The sequence below is a fragment of the Pogona vitticeps genome, chromosome 2, assembly GCF_051106095.1.
Source record: "Pogona vitticeps strain Pit_001003342236 chromosome 2, PviZW2.1, whole genome shotgun sequence".
In the NCBI taxonomy this organism is placed as follows: domain Eukaryota; kingdom Metazoa; phylum Chordata; class Lepidosauria; order Squamata; family Agamidae; genus Pogona; species Pogona vitticeps.
This window is the reverse complement of record NC_135784.1, coordinates 41,365,093-41,387,200: the sequence shown is the minus strand read 5'-3', so window position 1 is coordinate 41,387,200 and position 22,108 is coordinate 41,365,093. Positions and strand designations below refer to the sequence as shown.

Sequence of the window (22,108 nt, the reverse complement as noted above, 5' to 3'; positions counted from 1 at the left end):
ACACACACACATACAGAGAGACAGAGAGAGAGAGAGGAGTGCTATAATTGTAAGGATTCTAATACGGAAACACACTGTATTCATTTTACTTGTTCTATTATGCTACAAGTGACAAAACTATTTTTTTTTAATTACAGGAATCTTTGCAGATTTTCATTTAGTATCAGTTGAGATGCTTGCAGCAAATTCCTTGCAGTTACTTGCATGCACGCATGCATGCACACACACACAGAGAGAGAGAGAGAGAGAGAGAGAGAGAGAGAGAGAGAGAGAGAGAGACCTCTTGCGTTATTCTTAATATTTCCTCTTCATATTACAGGATTAAGTGGCATTATACAACCAATTATATGTTCAGTTTGTTCATTTTTATTTTGCTGATCGTCATCAATGCAGGGACAGTCACACCCTATCGGTATAAAACCTGCCATATCAGCATCACTTCTCCATCAGTTTGCATGCTTTTTTCTTTGTTTCCTTCATGCTAATCCTTGCCACTGGGAAATATCTCGAGTGTAGAATTTTTTTATAGGTGTTCTATTAAAAATGTCCTCATAAAGATACAGATAGAATGCTAATAAAAATATTTTTTCTTCAGATTACTGAGTCCTCAAGACAGTTCCCATCTTACTTTAAAATTATTGCCCATCTGATTTTCAGACCTTCACTATTTCTTATACATTCTAAAGATAACAAACTTGCACAATAAAAAGTTACCAAACAGTTATAACTCACAACTGGGTTGTGTGTGTTTTTTTAAAAAGAACCTCAAAAGAGAGAGAGAGAGAGAGAGAGAGAGAGAGAGAACCAGTCCACACTTTGGTTTTTCCAGTTCGTGCCTGGGCGGGGGGGGGGGGGGCTACCTGCTCCTGCCACCTCCACAGGCGCTGTGGTGGGTGCTTGCTCATAGGCAGTGCCTTGCTCCTGACAAGGAAGCTGGGCCTGCTGCCTTGGAGGATGGCGCCCATGAGGGCAGAGGAGGTGGAGATGGTGGTGGCGGCAGGAGCAGGCAGGCGGATGCAATAGGGGCAGCCGAAAGGGAACAGACAGGTATCCCCTTTTGCCCAAGCAAATGAAAAGCCAAAGGCAAAAAGGTTTGGTGCTTCATTTTGCTTTGGCAAAACAGATTCCCCAAACTGGGTCATGAAGCGAACCATAAACCAGCCCAGTTTGTCGGGGGGTTTTGGGTTGGTGGTTCATTCATGTCCCTCTCTAGTTCTTATCATTAAATATTCCTCGATACATTATCATCTTGCCATGATTTGTCAGTATTGTATTGTATAGTGGCTTTGCCTTGGATGCAGAAGTGGAATAATATCACAAAAGTCTGAGATCAGTTTGTAGTATAATTGATATTATTAGCAATTTTATATGATTTTTTTTTGCATTGTGGGGAGGACATATTTTGAAATTTGAAATGCACACACACACACACACACACACACACACACAGAGAGAGAGAGAGAGAGAGAGAGAGAGAGAGACCACAATTATACTACAAACTGATCTCAGACTTTTGTGATATTATTCCACTTCTGCATCCCTAAAAACTGTCACGCTGACACTGAAACTTAAACCAAATCTCAGCTGGGGATTTCAAAGAAAGCAACATCTACCTGAGTCGGCCCGGTCTCTTTTAGGTTCTCTCTCAGCCCAAACCAAATGGTGGCTGAACAGAGGAATAAGATGACACAGAGCCCTTCCACGCAGGCATGTTCTTATGATGGTCGCCATCCTGCTAAAGGGGCACCGTGCCTCATTCTAGTCACTGGACTATTTGAGAGGAGAATTCTTGGTTCCACCTTTCTCTTTCTCTCAGTCACCCTTGAGTCCTAGTCTTGTTTTTTTCCTGTGTGAAGAAAATGTACACGAAGGCCAGTATCTTAGGCTGATAAAAGCAGATGATCAGCAGATCACAGAAGAGGCATTTTCCTGCCTCCCCATGCAGTCTCCATGTGCCTACAGCTGGATTCTCTATCCTTTCTCTCTCCATCAGCTCTTCTTGGCACCTAAAACTTGAGAGGTTTTCCAGAGCAGATACTGAGGTGTGTAAGGGCTTCAAGGGCACAAGTGATCTGGCCCCTCTGAGATTTTCTGATAGGCTTTGTTCTCTCAGTGCAAGTAGAATCCTATGCAAAGTCTGCACATGTATTTTAAAGCAAAGTAGGAGATGTGTACAGGGAAACTGATTTCCATGCATGTCCCATTTGTCCCTTTCCTCATTACTTTAGAAGCTCTCACCTAGATGATGTGACAAGTACTAATAGGAGTCCTGGCTAAGCCTATGATTGGAACCTTGGGAAAGCGAGTCCACTTATTTTTATTCATGTTCTGGCCCTTAACAACATGGTAACCAATTCCATCTGTCTCGGTAATTAATGCAGAGGCGGTACCAAGGCTTAATGCTGGCAAATGTGGCATTTGACTCAACAAATTGAAAAGGAATGATAAAAGGTGATTAATGTTATAAAAATGCAATTACTGTTTGACATTAGGGAAATTTTCCAGGGCTTCCCCTCGTTCAGGAGGATGTGTGTTGCATACCAGTGGAATTCTATATTGATTGCTGGCACCAAAGAAATTACAAATGTTTTATGATGTATTTCATCTGAGGGGGGGGGAAGGGGGCAAGTGAGTTGCGGTCTCTCATTTATTTACTTCTTGTCTTTCTCTCCATTGTTGGTTGAATCTATACAGAAACCTCTGAAGCCTTTGACATTAAACATTCAGGCTAGGCGAGAGAGTTCCTAGCAAATTTCAGATTCTCTTGAACATCATCTGTTTGAAGGTTCATCTCTGACATTTCATTTCACACTTCCACCCTGGGGGGCGGGATAGAGAAAAAGCAAGTTCATGGTCAAAGTTCTCCAGTTTGGTCCATGTTTTCACTCTTGTGGAGTGCCTTAGAGATGTGCCAGCTGTCTTGAATATGTACTCTGCTTGCCATGTTGATGAGCATGGGAAGCACTCCCAATTAATTTCCTGGCCAGGTGGACAATGCAGTCAAAACATGATCTAGAAAATCTCTAGCAAGATACATTAAAAACAGTAAATGAGGTTCTTCATATGCCCCAGCGGGTGACAGGGCATAACCAGAGATTATCTGAGGTGCAATAAATTTGAGGATTAATCAATATCACAGTGAATAAACAGGGAGTAGGATCCATGAAATGGAGGCATAATGTAAAAGAAACCAGAGGAAAATCAATAACTTTCTAATGTAATAGAACACAGTGATGAAATGAAAAGTATCATGCAGAACAATTCAGATTAGAATATCAGATGAAATCATAGTTATGCACAGCTAGCCCTTTATAAAAAACTATATTTGCCTCTAAACTTCCATCAGGCCTCTAGTTAAAGCTCACGATGTTCCTATCTGTCTAGCAGCTTTCGGCTTAATGATCGGGAAAGAAAGACACATAATTCCCAGATACACGTTCCTGACATTTCAGACGAAATGCACGAAATGCACAGGAAAATTGATCCAGGAAAATACAGACAGGGAAATCAGAAGGAAAAAAAATATATAACATAAAGTAGCAGAGTTACTGCTCTCTCTCCCTCCCTCTCTCTCTATGTGTTTTTTAAAGGAATAAATAATGAAGGAAGTAATAGACTAAAAGTTCACTCAAAGCAGCTAATGGGCCAGAAATCTACCCATGGAAAAGTTAGTTTTTTGTAAAGAAAGAATCACAAAGTGGAGTAATCTAACCCATTGTAAAACTGAAGCTTCTCTCAAAATTAAGGCAAACTAAAGTCCAAAGCAGTCAAAATCAGCTAAAGTAAAAATTACAAAAGAAAATTTGAACTGATGTGCATGTAAGTTTGAGTATGAGTGTGAATATGAGTGTACCTCCAAGTTTTTTCTCTCCCATGCATCAATTATTGTTTGTTTCCCTGACCTTTCCAATGTTCCTACATTCTGACTGGCTTCTTTACCTTCACCACTAAAATTAAGTTCTGCATTGGCAGATAGCAAGTTGGGAGAAAAGGTGCATTGTACCGCATTTTCTTTCTTCCTACAAAGTAAACAATCCCTTTGTCCTGAAACACATGGCGTGATCATAGCACCTTTTCATAGTAGCCTTTGAACATGGAGCCATTGACGGTATCCTACCTTGTAGCCTGTCTATTCTGTTCCATTGTCTTCCAGCTTGGCCGAAGAGATGCACAGCAGGGAACTGAACTCACAACCTCTGCCTCTGCAGCCAGATACCTAACTCACTGAACTATCCAGCCAAAAATCAGCAGACAAATGGGAAAAACTGGGCACACATAGGGAAAAATGTATTTGTGTAGAACTTTGTACTAGCATAAATTGGGTCAGGGCACCAGAGATGATGAATCAAAATCAATTTCAATCTCCCTATTGCCCCCCCCCCCCATTTCCGAGGTTCCCTAGGGCTCCTTTTTGCCCTGGGAAGCCTTTGTAAGCTTTGGGACAAGAGGAAGAAGTCTTGAAAAGTCAAAAATTGGTGCAAGATTGCTGCTGAGGCTCAACATCATGCAATAAAGTTTTGCCCATAAAAGAGTTGGGCCTTGATTATACTGGCAAAAGAAACATTATTTAAATTACATTTACCTTCAATGTTTAAAAGATGTCTCCATTCTGCAAACACAAGCCTGGATTACTTTGCCAGGGAAGTGTGTTTTATAAGTGGACCATGAGCTAAAATACTGTTCTGCTAGGGTTGTTTAAAATAGTACACATGTGAAATTTAGTTTATTCATTTCTGCCATTGTCCACCCCTGTTGCTGCAAATTGCACCTTGGGGTAACTAGCAGAGGCCGTGGGAGAGGAGGCTGGAAGGAAGGAGGAAGGGAAGGTGTGCTGCCAAAGTTGTTTGTAAAAAGCTTGGCTGCTTCTGTCCTTTTAAGAATGCTTTTGCTGGTCTCTGGGAGGCAGAGAGAAGGGAAGAACTCAATCAGGAGGCAGCAGTGGTGATGCGCCATGAAGCCCGGCTGCTGCGTCTTGGAACATTTCTGCCCAGCAAATGTTTGTGCCAGTTTTTCATGTGTCTTGGGTCCCCATAGAGAGGGATGGCAGGTTGGTAGCCATGGAAGCAGAGGGGAACGGGAGGATAAAGGCAGGCAGTAGGAAGGTGAAGGGCGAGGAAGCTGACTTTAGAGTCAATCAGAGATCAGACTGCAGCACATCCCTTTGGTTAGCATTGCAGGTGCACAAGAGAATCAAGTGAAAGGCACCAAGCACTGTTATCTTCTGTGTCAAACTGCTACCAGAAATGATGCAGAAGGCTGTCTTCTGGACCTTTCAGTCAGAAATCCATGGATGTGTATTTGATCTCTGACCCTAGCTGTTGGGTATTAATTCTTCCTTGTAGTCAAAGAAGAGGCATTTCATGTTTGTTGATCTTAATGGTCCATGGAAGGCTATATGTTTCTGTAGTGATCGCCCATGTCACTCATGCCATTCATATTCATGAGCTGATTTGCATGAACCTATGAGAGGACTGGAAATGCGAAGTCAGCAGGTACATGAGGCTTGGCCGGAGAAGGAGGAGTCAGATAGGGTTAGTTAGTCAGAGAGAGAGGAAACAGATACTGGGAGAGATAGAGCTGGTTAAGAAAATAGGTAGAGAAGGTGGTAAAGATAAAGCGAGATAAAAGAAGTATGTACTGAGAGGACTGTTGATATTTTGCTTATCTGAGAAACTTCTGTTATTATTCAATCTGCTTCATTTCAATAAATAAGTTCTGTTTCTGTTCACAAGACAAATGTTCTGAAAAACGTCATTTATATTGTGGATTGAGGTAATCCACTGGTGGCAGCAAAAAGAAAACGCTATGTGAGTCTTTGTGAGGGAAAGACAAACAGGGGCCACAAGGGCAAAAGCCACAGCTTCATATCACCATTTGTTTTTGTTCAACATGCCTTGCAGGTATATTAGGAATCCACAGATATGGAAAGTGCCTCTGAGGAAAGGACAGCAGTGCCGAGACCTGCCTTCTTCTCTGGGCATGTGAGTCAAATGTTTGCCTTTGCTTAAGCTTTCCTTCCTGTTACTTTTGTTCTTCTTCCTGAATGCTTCTTAATCTTTCACCAAAAAGGAGAAAGGGCACTGTAGCTCATCCATGGGTGAGACAATAATTTGCTATTCAGTATTATGTGCCTTGAAGGAACTCCCTTTCAACGGATCATTGGAAGTATGAATACCTGCTTAACTCCAATGATTCCCCCTCTGGATGGGTGGCAACACATAATAGAGGTCAAGAAAGATTGTCATGCCTGCTCTTAACTTCAGTGGCCAGGAGCAATTTGGCTATGGATGAGATATATATAGGAGATTATAATAGCATTTTGTAAGCTTCTGCTTTTAAGCATCACAATTGAGTCTGTTCTGCAGGCAAAGCTGGTGGCTACTATCCAAAGCTTTGATAAATCACTTTATAGCTGACCTAATGAGTTCTTCATGACAGGAACATTTCTGCAGTGGCTCACTCAACCACCCATTTTTTTTCACCAACAGCGATGACTGTGTGTGTGAGAGAGGGTCTGGAGCAGAACAGCAGAGAACTATGCTGCTCAGCAAAGATTAATCTGAGACCTGACTGGTCTAGTTATTGAATGCCAGATGTTCTTCTTTGTGCAAGATATTTGCCAGGTTGTGGTGGTGTAATTTATCTCTACCTCATTAGCTTCTATGCAAGCAACATTGTGGAAATAATAGCATTTCTTAAAATAACTGCGGCAATTAGTATTTTGGTCTTTTCCCATTAAGGTTCAGCCTTATTTTCAGTGTCCCCCCTTCCCCCAATCTGTAAAATGCCTTTTAGTTCGAATTCAAAAGTACTGTATGTAGTTGAAGTGTTATGGAAGAGTGAAAATATCATCGTTAGTCAGGTAGGCTATATGGACGTAGCAGCTCTTCACAACTGGATTAGTGGAAATAAGCTTCAGAGTTGGTGGATACTTAGCTAGGGGCGTGACTGTGCTGCAAAATTCCACCTGGGTTGTGTCAGAGTTGGCAAGGGTTGTGTCATAATTGATTCATTTTCTAGTGATGACATGATGTAAAGTTAATTGCACAGAAGCACAATGCAGCAGTTGTCTGACACAGCACTAAACTTGATGGGTGTGTTTTTTTAAAAAAATAGAAATAGTTCTGAGGAAAGACAACAGGTGTTCACTTGAGGAGGATTATCCCATCGTCATGGCATACTTCATCGTCCTGGAAATGTCGCCATCAATATCACCTTAGGACACCTTGCAAAAAGAGGGGGGAAACAGTTCAAATTCTGGGGACATCAATGTTGTGCTTCTGCATAAAGGGAAAGAGCAAGGAAGGGGTGGAGAAGAAGGTGTTGTTAATTGAATAGGGCTGTGATCCTACTGAAAATTGAACTATTGGGAAGCATGCCATGGACTCTTGAGCTTGGATAATTAATCATGTCCATGAGGAGTACTACAAAGATTTCAGGAGCATCCACTATCCCCAGTAGCCCCTGCCTGATGTTTTAAAAATACCAAAACAAGCTATGTGGTATTGCAGTAAAGTTGCTTCCTAACTGCAAAACCCTTTGAGCTAATATTCCAGTAGGATAGCATTGATTCACTTGATGGGGGCAGACAAAAGGCCAACCAACTATTTTATGCACAGAGGCATTGTGAAAGGATTATCACCAGTGTTGTGGATAGAGTGATGGATTAGGATTTATGAGATATGGGTTCAAACCTTTGCTTGGCCATGGAAGCCCATGGGTCGGAGGAAGAGGTGGAACCTGGAAAGTCACTTTTTAAATATTTCATATCACTTGAAAAACCTATTAGGGTTGCCATAAATCAGACGCCACTTGATCGGCACATAAGAAACAAGCCGTTATTGGAAGTCACTGAATGCAAGTCAGTTTAATGTTCAACAAGATGCATGTTTTTGCACTGGGAAAAGTAAAGCGAATGACCTCCTCAGGTTTCATAGACTTTTCTTTACCTTCTTGGACCTGTGCTCACCTTCTTTTAGCTTTGCTCATTTCAATGCTATTGCTGTTCATTTCATTGCTATTCTTATGCTGGTTATGTCTCTCCTTCCCTCTCACATCTCAATCTTGTCCCTTCAAAGAGGATATATTTTCCCAGTGTTCTCTAGTGATGAAAGGGGCAATCATGATTGGTTGTTGTGGGTTTTTCGGGCTTCTTGGCCGTGTTCTGAAGATGATTTTTCCTAACATTTCGCCAGTCTCTGTGGCCGGCATCTTCAGAACCTTCAGAACACGGCCAAGAAGCCCGAAAAACCCACAACAACCATTAGATCCCGGCCGTGAAAGCCTTCGCGAATACATTGCAATCATGATTCCTGATGTCTCAACTTAGTTAGATCCAGGACTTCTATCATGTTTCCCATCACAATCGTATTCCCTTTAGTAAATGTAAGTTTCCTTATTTTCTGAGAATTGTGGATGTGATTACCATTCTAAGGGAACTGTGCCAGGGGCAATCATTCCAAGCTTCAAAGGGCTGAACACAGAAGTTAACATTGCTGCATGTGTACTCTTCAGCAATAATGACACTCTATTGTCTTTAATTTATCTGAGGTAGTCTGCCTTCCAGATGAATGCTCCAGAGCATTGCTGGTTCCATCATGACTTCCCCTCTTACCTGCAAGTGTGATTCAGAGGATAGACCTTACAACATCATCTTTTGAAGAGTTCTCTAAAAATACCCTTGAGTTTAACCACTTGCCACACCCAGTTTTGGTTTAGGTTTATTTTTCCTTCAGGCAAAAAAAAAAATTGTCCCAATTGTATTCTTCTGATCTTTCGAGGGTCTGTTCCTTCACTCACATTCCTGACAGCTGAAGTTCCTGGAGGTGACAGACAGCTCTGTCAGGGCATTATCTACACCTGCTTATGAAAATTATCCTTTTATCCAGTGCCAGCATTTGGGGGACAGAAGAAAAAAAAAAGAAAACAAAAAAGAAGAAGCTATGTGGTGACAGGACACTGGCAGTTCCAACTATGCTTTGGGAGGGGTGTGTGTGTGTGTGTGTGTGTGTGTGTGTGTGTGTGTGTGTGTGTGTGTGTGTGTGTGTGTGTGTGTGTGTGTAAGTGAGTGAATGTGAACTTCAGAAAATTGCTTTTTTAAAAATCTACAACTCCCAGAATATCCCTCACAGCCAGAATGATGAATGGGTGGAAAAAAAAGTTAACTTTTCCAATCTGTGGTGTATGTTGTGGGGGATTGCTGTACACAATTATCATATATACCATGAGTAAACATCTACAGTTTTAACTTGAGAGTCCAGTGGAATATACATATAAACAGTAAAACTAATTTGAACCAAAGTGTGCATTTGGAATTGGATTTTTAGGAAGAGAGGTTTACCTTGAAGAGAATATTCACGCCAGCCTTTTTGCTGCTGCTTTATGATAGAATTGTGATGTGTTTTTGTAATAACTCTCTGCCATGGATTCTCCCGGTAATTTCCAGCTCACTGTGCATGGCAAGGGATGGCTTTGGACCTAGCTGCAGAACTGCATCAACATCAAAGAACTCATCTGGCCAGCTGGATGAAGGTACAATGAGCATCATGGCACAGGTGCAAACCCAGATGGCTATGTGTGAAGAACGCTGCCCCTGTGTGCAGATTTCCCCTCCTTTGAGCAGCAGTGCAGTTCATTTCATCATTACCTAGCAGCTGGATTTGAACTTGATTGTATGCTGCTTTGAAATGTTGTGTATTATGTGCTGGCGGATTCAAATACCGAAGGGGTTTTTATATTTAAAATGTGTGTTTCATGTGGAACTTATGCATTAGCATGCAGCTAGTCACTCATAAGTGAACTGATTGTGTGTCTATTTCTTAGTCTTACATTCTTGTTTTGTGGGCTGCTTCCCATGCTGTCCCTGCTCCTTGGCATATATTGACTCACATTCTGTTGCTTTTTTTACACATGCGGAAGGCAAAGAGTGTAACATCCACTCACTTCTAACCAGCAGTTAACAAGTCACTGCTGGGATTCTTGTGTGTCCTGTATGTCCACTGACTTAGCAGGCACTTGAGAATCCCAGCAGAGACTTGTTCATTGTGGTCTGAAAGTGAGTAAACGCATTAAAGTCAACAGGATTTCAGACATTATTTCTCTGCATCTGCTGTGTCTCATTAGAGTGCACAGCAGCTGCTGCAGTGAGGATGTGACGTGAAGGACTATGACAGTTGCTCCCTTTTCTGATTTTTCTCTTAGTGCTTGATGTCTCTCAAGTATATCAACCTGGAGCATCCATATGAATGGATGGTGAGTCGCTGGCACAGGTGTCTGCCTCCTGTCCTGAAGAAACTGCATCATCCCATGCCTTCTGAATGTTCCCCAGACTGAGCTGTAACGTTGACTTGCAACCACTACTGAAGATTTCGCATATGGTTAAGTTACAGATCCCTGAAGTCACAATATGTACAGAAACAATACCATTTCATACTTTAAAATATCCTTGTAAATGTCAGAGTCCTGGATCTCCAGGTATCTGCAGAAAAGACTTTGTTTACAGACAGGGGTGGAAGTGAAAGCTATCAGTGAGTTATAAATATTGGGAGACAGAATCCTTATACACAAGGCATTCAACTAATCATGACAAAACAGCTTCACACTGTGGTACACATGCCAATAATGTAGCAGAGCAATTGCACACAGAGCTGCTTCACAAACACCATGGATTTTCCTCCATATATTTTAACTGGCTTGGCTGGGTGAGAATATTATTTCATAATTTGCCTGTGTGTTTATCCACATATGCTAAAAGGCTGAATAAGATATTTTACTCTCATAGATCTTTATGTTTAACAGCTTTGATATTTATTCCATATTTTTAAAGTAGGGATAAAATTACTTGAAATTAAAGTGCTTTTTACTTAGAGATGTATTATCTGTCTTTTGCTTTTTAAATGTGTCTTATTAAGCTATATGTTCTTTCAGGCTACTAGACTATAACTGTTATATATTTAGAATGGGACTTAAATCATTCTTTTAAATATTTTCTTGTACTTTTGCTCCTTTATTTTTGATTGAATTCTGAATTAAGAATTTGCCCACAACTTTAAATTCAGTTTTCATATATTTTAAAGGATTTGTACCTACAGTTTTCTACATAGCTGCAAGAGTCTTGTATTTTACAACTCTGAAGTATTTCGTGCATATGGAGCATAAAAACAATGTAGATAAATAAAGCTTGTAGAATTAGACAAGCTGATGTTGACCAGAGTTATACTTTGATACTAAGATGAAGGTTGATAGGATTGTCAGGGATTGTTTCATTCTGGAACTAACCTTTTATTGGGACATATGCGCACTGTGATCAACACAGGCTTCTGATATTTCCCCATCAGGAAAAGCTCTGTAGGACTCCAAGAGAGGGTCAAACATCAGTTCTCTGATTGTATATCAGTCACTTTGGGGGCATCTTTCATGAAACAGGAATGGGTACAAATACATGTTGATGATTATGACTTGGTATGCTTCTGACCATCTTCACTCTGCCTGTGCTTTCCTTGATAGTAATCCTTATTTTGGACAGTATTCTTCGGCTTTGCAAGAGATACTTGGAATATTTATCTTTTACATTGATACTCTGTCTTTCCTCCCATGATCACAATGTGTACAGATCTCCTCTTTTCTGTTTTGGCCCCACAACTTCCCTTTGAGGGATGAGAGAATATGACAAGACCAGTAAACACCACCACCAAAAAGGGTCCTGCTCCAACACATGAACATACCCATCTGGTTCTCTGTTTGCTGGCTTTTATATACTTATCTGATTTAAACCATGCCTAGATACTATACTCTAATACTCTACTCTCCCCTATGCCCCTTTCACAGCCCACTGGGATAGAAGAAAACTGACTTTGACAGTGAGTTGGAAATAAATATTACCCATATTTTAGATTGCTGTCTGATTTAGAAACACTTCCCTAGCAAATCTTTGGGTATGTATTTGTAAGACTCCTCCCGCTGCTGCTGTTCCCTCAAGCAGACTATAATAGATGGTATTTACTGGGTGGGTTATACATATTTTAGATGGCCTCCCACATTAGCAAAGTTGTTCTACAGCCACAGCAGCATATTCATTTGGGCCCCTTTATGTTTTCACTGCTACGTGAAGAATGCATGTAAAGACTTGTCTGTGGAGAGGCTTGTGAAGGATGGAAGTTGTGTGGAAAATGCTGCTGGGATTTCCCTCTTTGGAACTCTACCAAGAGAGAAATTCAGGCTACAGAAAACTGAGCATCTCCCTTTTGAATTTGCGAAACCGAGCCAGTGTGTGGTTTTTCTTTCTTTATTCTGTGCAAAGTATGAGTTCTCTGTTAAGGCATCTCTTCTTTTGTGTCTAGTTAAAGCTGAATTCTGTTTGCTGAGTGAATGATACAAATTAAATACATTTGCTCTGTGTGTTTGTCCTTGTGCTTATGTTTGACATTCTGTTTTGGTTAATCATAGGCAGGACAAAAAGATTTGCTTCCTGATTTCTGAAAGCACATGCCAACAGCTGCTCCCTCTTAGCTTCTGGGAATCCACATGGCATGGCTCAATGTTTTCTTAGCATACCTCTCCTGTAAGGGCTTGAAATGAGCTTTTAGAACAGTCCAAGGATGCTAAATTCTACAGCTAGTTCCAACTGTTAGCTTTGTAAAAGGTTAGTACAAAATTTACTTACTTACTTACTTACTTACTTACTTACTTACTTACTTACTTACTTACTTACTTACTTACTTACTTACTTACTTACTTACTTACTTACTTACTTACTTACTTACTTACTTACTTACTTACATTTGTATACCGTTCTCCATTAGTACCTAAGAAATTACTCTGGACAGTTTGCAATAATTAACAAAACTAAACTAAATGAAGTGGAAACTATTTAAAACCAAATAATAACTAACCAATAAAACCAGATGGTGCAAACTATAGAACATCAAAATGACAGACAAAAGGTAGTTAGCTAGGATCGGTGTGGAAAGCCTCCCTGAAAAAGAGGGCCAGGTGAAGATCCTGTAGAAGCTGGTTCCACAAGGTTGGGGCCACTGTGAAGAAAGCCCTGCACCTAATAGATGATTTAAGCCCCTCCCTCAAGGTGGCCACCTGAAAGAGCCTTGCCTGTGATGATCTAGTGGGTAGGACAGATGACATAGGGGAAAGATGTTTCTACAAGTAGTGTAGACCCTAACCATGGGCAGCTTTGTACATGAGTGTCAAAACCTTGAACCTGAGACAATGGGTAACCAGTGGAGGTAAGCCAGAACTGGGTTGATATGGTCACGCTTGCTTGCAACAACCAGCTGTCAGGCCATTGTATTCTGAACCTGCTATAGACTCTGGATCAAGGGAAGACTTCAACGGAAGCCCCACATAGAGAGCACCAAGGTTCTGAAGGAGCTCTTGTCTAGGTAGGGGCGTAGTTGGGCAATTAGCCTAAGTTGGTGAAAGGCTGATATGGACATGGCTGCAGTCTGGGACTCCTCAGAGAGAGCCAGTGTAAATGTGTACGTCTGATCCCCTGGGTCTCTCTCTCTAATAATGCTGCATTGTGAGAATGTCAGGACACAAGAATTCTTTTCACCCCAAATTATTTACATATTTTACCTTAATTAGTTGACTAAAGTGTTAAGTCAATATGTTTATTTTACTCATTATCATTTTCAAAATATTTGCATTGTTTTGTGTGCACTGTGCTTTTCTCAGAAAACTCTACAGACCTGAAAATGTGTAGGTGAAATGCCTTTTTTGTTTGCAGTGTTCCATCCAGAGAGGTGCAAAAAGGCCTTTTTAGTTGCCTGGAAAACCCAGCGAAATTCATTTCCATCCTACCCAGTTGCCAGCACAAATTAGCTGAAATGTGGATTACCATAGGTTGGCAGTGCAGAGACAGAAGGCTTCTCCACGTGAGGGAACATGCCACCGAGCAGCCCCTCATGTAAGCAAGCAAGGAAGCAGCCTTTCAGCTTCAGTTCTTGCTCCTGCCAAGGTAACGAGTTCAGTCATTGTTAATGCAGAAAGGGATTTTTGCTTAAGTGAAGCAGAAGAGGCTGGAAACGCTGGTGCCTCAAGAATGGAAATTTGTTACAGAATTTATAAACTCCCCGAAGTGGGATGTGCAAAAAGCCCTTGAAGACTTTCTTTCCTTTTTAATGCCGTCTCCTTCTTGCGCAGATCATGTTCTTCTAGTTCATGGAAATGGCTTGTTATGAAAAGTCTAAAAAGAAAGAAAATCCTTATCGTTCTCAACTAAGTAGACAAAGCAAGCATATTTTAGCTCCAAACAACGGATCAGCCTTCAGCAGACTTTCTCAGGAAGAGAAAGGAAGGTGCAGAATGAACCATTTCAAAAATGTACACCCTTTAAAGTCTTAAATAGAGTAGACTCACTGAAGCAATGGGACCAACGTTGAGGGAGCCTTCAATCAAGTTGTGACGGCAACAGTCCTGTCAAGTGGTTGCCTGTTTAGTAGGTATTTGGTGGCACAATGCCTCTGAGTCTCCTTGACTATCATGGCTAACCGGCCATGCTAAACAAGGTCACCATATATTTCTCTAAGTTTAGTGGCCACCCTTGACCTCCTCTGAGAAACCACAGTTCTTCCCATCTCTGCTGTCCTTAGACCTTTTGTGCTTTCCCCCCACCACTCTTTGCAAAAATCATTAGCTGGGCACCTATTCTAACTCTTCATGTCAGTGAGTTCACATTTACCAACTTTGCACTCTTGCTACTCTTTAAGGCATCCTGTAGTTAGGTCTCTGATCTCCCAAGGTCCAAAATCACCCTTGCCAGGTCTCCCTTCCTTCCTGCTCTCTGTTGATCCTGGCAGGCCAGGCTTAGATTGGGCTGCAGTAGGCATGCCCGTGACATCACAGCCATGTTAGCAGTGGGAGTCAGAGGATTGGGGATGATGGTGTAGTTCCACTAGTTTGCCAGGGATGCAATGATGAGCGGAGGAAGTTCAATATTAATAATAAATGAGTTCAGAAAAGCTGGAAAAGCATGAAACTATATATATCACAGTTTAAATTAAATATTTTGGTTTGATCATTTCTAAATGATTGATTTGATCATTTCTAAATTTCCAGTAAGTTTGAAACACCACTTTTATTTGGATGGGTCTGTATGTCTTTTTGGGTTTCCCCCCTAGTCAGAGTTCTAATTGGCTGTCAAATGAGTAACATCAGTGCTTTAGCTATGTGGCTGTGGAGCCAGAGGTTGGGAGTTTAATTCCCCACTAGGCTATTGGAAGTAGAGCCAGCCTGTGTGGCCTTGGGCAAGCTGCATAGTCCTAGGACGACCCAAGAAAAAGGGAATGGGAAACCACTTCCTGGAAAACCCTGATAAAAAGGGGTGCCATAAGTCAGAATTGACTTGATGATACTTGATTATTATACGTAATTGTTATTATACCTGGCAAAGTCTGGTAGGTAGAGGCACACATAGGGTGCGAGAATGAGTGCAAATTCAAGCAATCCCCTGTGACAAAACACCACAACATGTAACAACAGGTCATACACGATCTTCAGTCCCTTTTGAACAGGATACTCACCTTGCCTCTACTGCTGGGAACCCTATACTTGCTTATGGACGGCTGCTCATCCTGAAAGGAATAGTCATGAACAAGCCTCAGAATACAGTAGAGATATAACAAGTACACTGCAACCTTTTTGATCCTAGCAATTGTTGACACTTTGCCCTGGAAGGGAATCCTCCTGGGACACTCAGAGAGACCAGGAAATTTCCAAGAGCAATGGCAGGGAGAAATGGTGAGCCCTGTTCCTTTCTTCTCCTCTTGATTTTCTGTGGAAGATTAGGTTTGACAGTCTTGAACTGCCTGTGCCTGGGGTGTTATCCTCTGCAAGGATATGCATATCTCTTGTTGCTCTTGTCAATTTGCAGGCTCTTAGACTGAGATCTTTGGCCATCTCATGAGAAGAGAAGACTCCCTGGAAAAGACCCTCATGTTGGGAAAGTGTGAAGGCAAGAGGAGAAGGGGACTACAGGGGATGAGATGGTTGGACAGTGTCACCGAAGCGACCAACATGAATTGGACCCAACTCCAGGAGGCAGTGGGAGACAGGAGGACCTGGCGTGCTTTGGTCCATGGGGTCATGAAGAATCGGACACGACTAAACGACTAAACAACAAACAGCAAGACTGAGATCAGGATCAAATGGTTATGTTAGCCAGCCCTGCATGGGATGGTGGACAACCATTTGAAACTGACCAGCGTAAGAGCCAGAAACTGAGAAGAACAACAGAAAAACCCTACAGAGGATGATGATGACTTCAGGCACAAGCAGCACAGGATTAGTCAACGGAATCCAATGCAGGAAATTGGTGAGAAGGGGGAAATTCTGTTCTGAACCCAGAGAACAAACCAGAGAGGCAACAATGTAAATTCAAATTCCTATGTGATATAATATAATAATGTACAATCATGTGTAATAATGTACACTAATGTAAGAACAACAAAATGAACGTCACAAAACAGGCACAGTTGGGGTGTGGGTGCAGGGGAGGGGTAGAGTCCAGTTCTGGGTGGTTTTGCCTCTACGTCATCTCAACCTCCATTGTTTTCTGCTCTTCATGGGCAAATAATAGATGCTCAAGCATTCCCATTCACTGTTTACTTGCATAGCAGTGCTTAAAATTTATCTAGGTGCTGATAAGGAGTGTTGCACAGAATGGCATCAACCCCTGTTAAGTATATAAGAAATTACGTGCAGGATTTCATGGAAGAAACTGAGGAAATTTTGCTAGCCAGGAATTCCCAGGGAGGGGGAGGGAAGGGGAGGGGAAAGGGCAGAAAAAAGTCCACAGAAATCCATGGGAGACTGACACAAGAACCTGATGATACTGCAGATTTAGATATCAATTTTGCTCCCTTAGCTATACAAGAAGCACTATCAAGTCTAATAATGTGGTCCACATTAGAGATTCATCTTCCGAGACCAAATTTTGCCCACAACATTTTACAAGGGAACAACAGGCCAGTCTGTATCTCAGAAAGCAAATGGACACAAAACTGTCAAAAGAGCGTCATCCAGAAACTGATGAGACAACACTTCAGTCTCTTTGGATATTCTGTCTCTGACTTCAGGGTTGCCATCCTTGAACAAAAGAACTTAAAAGACAGGTTCCAAATGGAAGCAGCTGAATACAAATACACAAACAGGTTCAACTTTATGTCACTCGGCTTAAATAAAGATCAAGGCATCTTTGTTATCTGTATTCATCTGCTCATCTATGAATGTCTGAGTGTACATCTTATTGCTGTATCTCATTTCATCCTGTCTTACTTCCATACTAGAACTGATGAGCATATAAACCCATTGAGGTGTGAGATCTTCCATACTCTGGACTTAAATCAAGACTTCCTTCCAGTATAGGTATATTAATATGTTTATCTGTGCTAGAATGTACCTGTCATCCACCACTGACCTATGAATATTTCCTAACAATCACCACTTAGATCCCTATCTTGTTATCTCTTTGTTCCTTGTGCTAAATTTTAAAAAAACTTCTAATTAAATTTACCTATAATTGTCCTCATGTCATTCCTGATCATGCCTCCTGTGCACTGGGGTAAAATGAACCTCATTTTCATATCTGTCATTGCCAAGGATTGTCCACCAACCTTTAGCAGCCACTGCTTGGCCCTCAACATGACAGATGCCTTGCACCTCCATCATTTTCCATCTTCCACCCTAACACTGTAGAAATGTCTCTGAAATGGGTGATAGTCCATGAAAGCTTATGCCAAATAGAACCTGTTAGCCTTAAAGATGCCATAGTGAAGAATGAATGATTCCCCCCCACCGCCTTCCCACAGAGAATAAAGTAGGAGGTCGGAACAACATTAAACCTATTTTGGTGTGGTCTACATATTCTGTTTCCCACTCTATACTTTATTTACTTTCTGTGTCTTGTTTTTTTTTTTTTAATGTTTTACATAGAAAGGAATTCTCCTGAATTGTGATTTCCCATCTCAAAGGCTGTTTCAGCTAAAGCCAGCTCTGGCCCCCTCCAGACATAAGTGGTGGTTCACTAAACCTGCACCTCCTGATGCTTGTTTACATGCTCAGTGAAAAAGCGCCTTTCCCTAACAAGCCATCCTTCATGAAATCAACAATAAAAGGAGTCACAGAGAGGAAGGCATCAGATGTAGCTGCAGGCAGGAAAGCAAAGTGAGTTTGGTGACCTTGATGTGCACGCTGCAGTTGTTATGGCAACGGGAGAGTGAAGTCACTGTTGCTAAGGCGCTCAGGAGAAAGGCAATTTCCTTTCACTTAATGGTCACTCTTCTGCAATAAGTTAATTTCAAATCTGCTGCAAGCCAAAATTAGAAAAAGACTGAGAGAGAGAGGTAGAGGTCCAAATGAGTCAGCAAAAGAAATCTTAAAATGTTTTGGTAAAATCAGTGTTGCTGTTTGACATGCACATAACAAGTAGTAATCCAGATCAGCAATGCTTTCAGATCTTTCGCGATGGAACAGCCTTATCGGCTGCATAGAGGCAAAGGCTGCTACCTCAGTCTGGTAAAGACCACTTGCCACCTGCCATCAGCACTCCCATATTTCTCTGAAGCAGAGGCTGAACTTGATCACAACACATCAACTTTTCCTTTGCCACTGCTAAGTTTCCAGGTAATAAGTATGTACACCTTTCATACCTCTGTCAGCCAGGACTAAAAGTGTTAATAATTCACAGCTGAATTAGGCTGTGACTACACAGTGAGGGAAATGCAAATCAACTCACCTTCTCTCACTGCAAAGTCTTACTGGGGCATTGGGTTCTCTCCAATATAAGTGGCCACAGAAGCTAGAGGAGAATAAAACACTTACACTTAAAGACCCATTTGAATTGCCTGTAGGTGTTGCAGTTCAAAGAAACTACCTTAAGAAGGATTTCTCTCCTTCCATTTACTTCCTTATCTTGCTGGCTAGAGTTCCGGAAGTTGTTAAAAAAAACAGAGAAGTGATTGAGTAAAGAGGACTGTGGTGAGGGGACCTTTTTTTAGAAAGAAGGAGAGCAGAGGCTTTGCAAAGAGAGGTGAGTACTGCTGGTGTGTGTGTGTGTATGCATGCTTTCTTTCTCTCCACCTTTTTGCCCCTCCCCTTCACATAAACCATTTCCCACTCTCTTTCACTGCCACCTCTCTCACAATCCCTCTTTTCTCTCCCAACCTTTCTCTCCTTTTGCTCTTTCCCCCTCCTTTTATACAGACGAGCCACACTCCCTGTCTGCACAGGACAAAGCCCTTTCAAGTCTTTGTGGCAAGAAAAAGTAATAGCCTCTATGCAGGAGAGTTAAAAAAGGACTTGAAACCTGGATTGATACAATTTAGCCATTGCATCATGCTGGCAGGAAAAATTACATTGATTTTACTCATTTTATAAATGAAGCAAATCCCAAGGTATTTGGTGGTATAGTTGGGCTGTTAGTTTCATTGTCTTACACAGTAAAATCATAAAGTAGGTTTTCCCAGTCTTCTTATGGACAGACACACCATGTTTTATCACAGCACTATGGTTGCTGTTTAGAGATGGGTATGAACTGCCAAACCAGCAGTTCATTCTGGTTTGTCCTTTAACTGAGCAAGTGTTCGGCAGTTTGCTGCCCTGCCTCCTCTGAATGATGACTCTAAGTGGGTGCCTTGCTGGAGGAGGCAGGACTGAGAAGCAACAAACAGCTGTCTAGGATTGTTCTTCATGGCTTCTTATTCAAGTGCTTTGTGGCAGTGTCTGCAAATTTGGAACCAAACATGTTGACCCATTTGACCCATCCCACCTTGCTGTAGCTCTTATCTGAATCTCAACAGGACTTTTATGCTATAAAAGTAGCATTTCAATATTGGTAATGCTTGTGTAGCTTTTGGCTACAGCCATTTGCCAGTTTATTGACAGAACCACATCCAATGGATGAGAGTGAGGAAAAAAGAAGGGGCAGCTCCTTCACACTTTTAACCTACAGGTCAATGCTTGTGGGTGAGAAAACAACTGGGTTTCTGTGCTTCTGTGTCTGTGGCAACTGGTGCGTGCTAGGTTTGGTGGGCACAGTGGCTGATGAGGTGATGAGCAGAGTGGGAGGCAAAAATGTTTTGCTCCCAACACATACATAGTGACTGACACAGGCATCCACATACATGAGCACATATTTAAACATACATGTAGGATAGGTAAGCATTCACCCATGCCCTCCATTGCCTGCACTTCATTCATTCATTCATTCATTCATTCATTCATTCATTCATTCATTCATTCATTCATTCATTCATTCATCCATTCATTCATTCATTTCTATTTACAAGAACCTAACAGCAACAACAGCTGGCAAGATAGCTCCATGGTTTAGGTAATCTGCCTGCAGAGCTAGAGCTTGGGAGTTTGATTCCCCCATTTTGCCTCTTGAAGAGAAGAGCCAGTTTGTGTAACCACGGGCAAGCAGCAGTGTTCCAGGGTGCCTTAAAAAGAAGGGAATGATAAACCACTTCTGAGTACCCTCTATCTGGAAAAAAAAACCTGAAAAGGGTCGCCGTAAGTCAGAATTGACTTGATGGCACGTGGTTATTATTGTGAATAGTAACAACTACATTTGCTGCTGCAACTCCCACTTTTGGAGTTATAGCTAGGCTTTAGGTATGATACGAAACAAGGAAGGATTTACACTTGTGTGCTCCTGCTACTGCTCTTCTGGGGGTATAACTTCCAAAAGGAGAAACCTACTTCTAGGCTGCCCTTTCCTTCCTATTTTTAGTTGCAGTGATTTCAAACGGGGCATCCATAATTCATGTCTACTGTTTCAGTATGATCTCTAAAGTTGTCTCTGATATCTGACATTGCCTGGCACTTCTAGGACATAACCTTACAAGAAAACCAAAAGGCGGTTGAGTCCAGCATTCTCTTGCCACAATGGACAACACGATGTCTATGGGGAAACCCATATTTAAGGTGTGAGCACAAGAGCTGCACCCATTCAGCAACTGCTGTGTGGTTCCTAAATGAGTGGGCCTTAAGGTTCTGCTGCAAGAAACTTAACATCTTTTCACATTATGGTCCATACTTTGATGTCTCAGCATCTTCCTGGGATGCTCTTTTAGAAGCATCCAGCTAAGAGCTGATTTAATGGCTTTGCTATCTCTATGCGGATTTTTCTTCAAGGTGAGTCTGAGACAACCTGCATCTTGGCACCCATCTGCATTTGACTTTAAAAAAACACACACACACTGCTTAGTCTTGGACATATTTTTGCTTGCAATGCAGGTTGTTGTCTATGGAATTAAAGGATACTATTAGAGGATCTGTGAAAGGAACTACAGTAATTACTTATCGGGCTGTTGAGAATGCTGTTGGGCTATTTTTGAAAAAAGTCTGACAGATCACGTAAAGATTTAACCAAACATCCAAAATAACACAAGGACGAGTGCTTAGCTCTCCTAATTGACTAATATCATCCCCATCCCCGTATAATTGTTAAGGAAAGTTTGCCAGTTCAGCAGTAGGACAAAGGATATGGGCACTGGTCCAAATTTGCCAGTTCTCTCAGGCTGGTCTCCATTTCTGGATTGCTTCAAACCACTGTAAGCTGGCTGGCTATCAAGTGCTCTTGCTCCCATGGATAACCTCAAAGCCGGAGCCTCGGGTAACAAATATGTGGGAAACTTTAGCATAAACTTTGTTCCATTTTGTTGTGCAAAGTTATTTTAATAGATGCTATTGATGCCAACTCATATTGTTCTTTTTCTGTTACACAGTGAAGTATGGACGTTCTGTTCTTTGGACTGCAGTTCTGAGAATCCTTCAGCTAACATGGCCATTGATTTTTTTTTTAATTTCCCAAGCTTAGTTGAAGTAACAGCAACATAGATGCATTGGTTGTATAAACATGGAGGAGAGGTGCCAGTAGAAAGCATGTGAAGACAGGATAAGCATAGGTATAACAGGACAGTAACAAACACAATTTAAAGGAACAAAAGAAATCCATTCATCTGAGTGTGCTTACAGAAATGCCGGGAGCAAAGCACAGAAGAGAAACAGCTTTGTAAATACTAGTGTTGTTGCACTGTAAAATAAACATGTCAGAAGAATCCTTTAGAATTCCATAATTTTATGGAATAGC

The 22,108-nt window shown here is 41.5% G+C and overlaps 1 long non-coding RNA gene across 1 annotated transcript; it reads left to right on the top strand.

Annotated features, from left to right (window-relative positions):
• Window positions 1-1,409: 1,409 nt before the first annotated feature.
• On the top strand, window positions 1,410-21,838 carry LOC144587642 (uncharacterized). Its single transcript, XR_013542812.1, has 2 exons — window positions 1,410-13,972; window positions 17,301-21,838. It is a non-coding gene; the product is annotated as an uncharacterized LOC144587642 (long non-coding RNA).
• Window positions 21,839-22,108: the final 270 nt, after the last annotated feature.